This window comes from Lepidothrix coronata, unplaced genomic scaffold (genome assembly GCF_001604755.1).
Source record: "Lepidothrix coronata isolate B3197 unplaced genomic scaffold, Lepidothrix_coronata-1.0 Scaffold34, whole genome shotgun sequence".
In the NCBI taxonomy this organism is placed as follows: domain Eukaryota; kingdom Metazoa; phylum Chordata; class Aves; order Passeriformes; family Pipridae; genus Lepidothrix; species Lepidothrix coronata.
In genome coordinates this window covers 1,947,486-1,951,253 of record NW_016690214.1, presented here as the reverse complement: position 1 = coordinate 1,951,253, position 3,768 = coordinate 1,947,486, and positions in this window count along the sequence as shown.

The following is a 3,768-nucleotide window of genomic DNA, read 5'->3' as shown; positions in this document are numbered from 1 at the left end:
TAGAGGCACAGACTCCGCGTTTGATTTGGAGAGAAGGCAAAAATGAGCCCTGCTTTGAGAGCACGCAGCTGTTGGGACACTCACTGCCTGTGTCCCCGTGGCCTTCCCGCACGAGCAGAGCCTCCACTGACTCCTGATGCCCCCCGGTGCCCTCATTCCCTGCTCCAAACCCCAGCGGTCTGTTCCTTAAGGGAACTCCATTCGTGGCTTGCAGCACATCAACAGCCAGCAGCTCGCAGAGGTTTGTCCTGCAAAAGCAGATCCAGCAGCAGCACAACACCGGGAGGGCTCCGTGGAGCAGAGAGGACAAGGTGTCCTGTGGCCTGTGAGAATCCCATCCACAGGTCTCCATCTCCGGATTCCTGCATGGGATCAAAAGCATTTTCCCCACAGGACATGTTTAATCCCTGCTCTGGGGGCACCTGAGTCTGAGGTGAGACACCTGGAAATGGCAAATCAGCATTTTTTTTCTCAACAATGGCAATTTTCCTTTCCTAGAAAAGGCAGAACAGAGGCTGCAGAAGAAGGAGATCAGCCATCAACAATTGGACTTGACGATCTCAGAGGCCTTTTCCAGCCTTAATGATTCTATGATTACAGAGCAGAAGTGTTTGTTTTGAATGAAGCATTTGACCTGCAGCCCTCCTGCTGGAAACATTGCACTTCAAGAAAGTTATGGCCTATATTTCACTTGAAATAAAAATGATTTTGAAGTGCATTGCTATTGCTGGTAAAACAGAATCCCAGAATGGTTTGGGTTGGAAAGGACGTTAAAGATCATCTTGTTCCAACCCCTGCCATGGGCAGGGACACCTTCCACTAGATCAGGCAGAGCCACATCCAGCCTGGCCTTGGCCACTTGGCCAACATGGACCAGGCCACTTAGCCCACACCCAGCTCGTAACAAAAGAAAAAAAGTGATTTCTTCCCAATAAATAAATTTTTATTTCCCAAGAAATAAATTTCTTCCCAGTTTTTCCTTTTTGGGTTCACGTGTCCAAAGTTAACTGAAATAGTTCACAGTGAGTTAATGGAGTCCTGAGAGAACTGCAACCCAGCACCTCCTTTGGCTGCTTTTTGGGGTCCTTTAGGAGGACAGGACAAGTGACAAGTGACCACTGTCCCTTCCCAAGCTGCTGCCCAGCTCAGGGGTCCCTAAGCTGGAAGGGTTTAGCAGCTCCCCAGGGGTGCCTTTTCCTTGCATGGGTTTCTCCAGGTGCTTTTTAAAGCCAGCCCAACTTTTAGCTTTCCTCGTGGGTGCAGTAACTTCATGTCCTGCCCTCCCATCTCAGGCTGGAGGGGTTGGTGCAGGACACCCCTGTGAAGGTGCCCAGGGGGACACGGAGCTGCTGCTCTCCAACCCTCCCACTCACAGCCCCCATCTGTTTTCCCTGTACTTGCTGCAGCATCTTCCAGGAAAGCTCCAGGACAGGGACAGATGTTCTGCAAATGCAAGAAATCAGATGTAGGGGATGTTGTGCAATAATTTACTCACCGGAGCCCATTTTTCCTCCTCAGTCCCTCGTGAGAGTCAATCACAGATCCCCCTGTGAAATGTGGTGTAGGCCTGTGACATGAGGTTGGCAGGAGGCTTCTCTCCTGTCTTCAGAGGGAAAAAACTAGGGGTTTCAAGGCCAGTTATTTTTCAAATTAAAGTAAAAAAAAAAAAAAAAACCAACAACAAACCAACAAAAAAATCCCCTCTTACTTCTTTCTGTTGTTCTTTCTGAATTCCTACTTAGCATCCTGAGAACCCTTTAGAGGATTTGCATGTAGAACAAGGAATGAATTTCTCACAATGAGGCCAAAGAAAGCTGAGATCTGTGGGTGGAGGAAGCTGCAGCCCGTGCCAGCAGCCAGTGCCAGCAAGGAGGTGTCCTCAGCTGCCCAAGGTGAGGCTGAGCACTGCCTCAAATCCTCCCCTCATCCTGGGGCACTATGATAAGTTAATTAATTAAGATAAGATAGATAGATAGATGGATGGATAGATAGAGGAATAGATAGATGGATAGACAAACAGATAGATAGATAGATAGATAGATAGATAGATAGATAGAGGAATAGATAGATAGAGGAATAGATAGATAGAGGAATAGATAGATTAGATAGATAGATTAGACAGATAGATTAGATAGATAGATAGATGGATAGATAGATAGAATGAAAGAAGTTACCCAAAGCAAGGACCAGGCTCCAAGAGTTGCCTATTTACAGGCATTATAATTTCCTGTAGCTGCATCCATTTATCTGTCCATAAAACACCATCTGATGCCTGTGCCAGGATGAAGATGCACAGGAAAAAAATCAAACACCTCCCTTTTGCCTAGAACACGAGTTCATGAACTTCTGTTATCATTCAGGCCTGCTCTAATTGAAACATCATGTCTTACACAACCATCTCCTTCTCTGTCCCCTTCTTTCACTCTTTTAAAAACCATTTCCTGCTTTTTTCCAGCTGGACACGCTATCCCCCTTCCTGCTTTGAAGCAAATATTTTGTTGGGTTTGGCTGCTGTCACAGCCACACATCGTCTTCTGCCTGATATTTTATCCATCTGCTGCTGAGGAGAATATTTTGAGCTGAAAGGTCTCAACAGGGTTCTGAGGTGCTGAGTCGAATCAGGAAGTACCAGTGCAAGAGAACAAAAATCTCCTCTCTCAGCTTCCCCGTGCACAGTAATTCAGGCTGAAAGGCCTGAAAAATTAAATGCTGGGAGATGCTTTTTACAACACCCTGGTGCTCCAGTGCTGTGCTGGGTCCCACTGGAGGAGCTGATACACCCTGCTCACCCCTCCATGTGTGGAAATGGGATCCAACTCTGACTTCCTCTTCTGTCTCAAGCGAATGGAAAAAGAGAGTTGGGTTCCTGTGCTGTCGAGGTTGCCAGCACCTGCCTTGCCTCATTTCTTCTGCTTGAAGAGCATCTGGCTCTGCTCTGGGACAGCCATGCATGGCCAGTGGAGCTGTGTGCACTGTGATGAAGCCTCTTGAAGCCTGGCTGGAGATACTCATTGCCATCCTGGCAGGGGACACTCCATATTCATGGTGCCTTTCCTTCCAGAACACACACAAATAACTTTCTCTTTGATGTTGGTCCTGTCTCCTGTTTTTCTTTTCCCCCTGGGTTGCTCTGAAAAAAAAGGATGTTTTTTGTCCAGCCAAGCTCCAAGATCTGGAGGTGCCTACCCAGAGGAGGGGCTTCCCACTGTTGCTGGGAAGGGGGTACAGGAGGGGCTGTGAGGAGCTGCTCAGGGCTGGGGGATGTTTCCTTCACCCCACAGGGTGTCTGCAGGCAGGGCACCATCTCACAGCCCTGCTCTGGGCTTCCTCTGCAGGACACCAGCCCTTTGCTTGTCATCTCTCAGCTTTACCCTCCCCCCACCCTGCAGAAGTTTGACTCACAGAAGTTGTGTCACCGTTTTCTGTGAAGTTCCTTGGAATTCTCAGAAATACCACTTTTTTGCCGGTTTTGCTTACTTGCACTTAAAGGGGGGTTGCTTAATTAGCCTTTGAACTAGACAATGTCCATCTCTATCACAGCTTTGAGGAGACCTGGAAAGCCATTCCTATCCAGTCCTAGGGACTATCCTTCAAGTACTGCTTTGCTCCCCAAATCTTGGGGTGACACACTGTTCTCAAGCTCCCAAATGTTGAGCACACATGTGCCTTGCTCCCCTGGTCCCTAGCACTCAAAAACTACTATCTGGCCTTGTTTTTCTCAGTAACCTGTAAGGTTTGGGCTGCTCCTTGCTGTCAGGATGCCTGTTT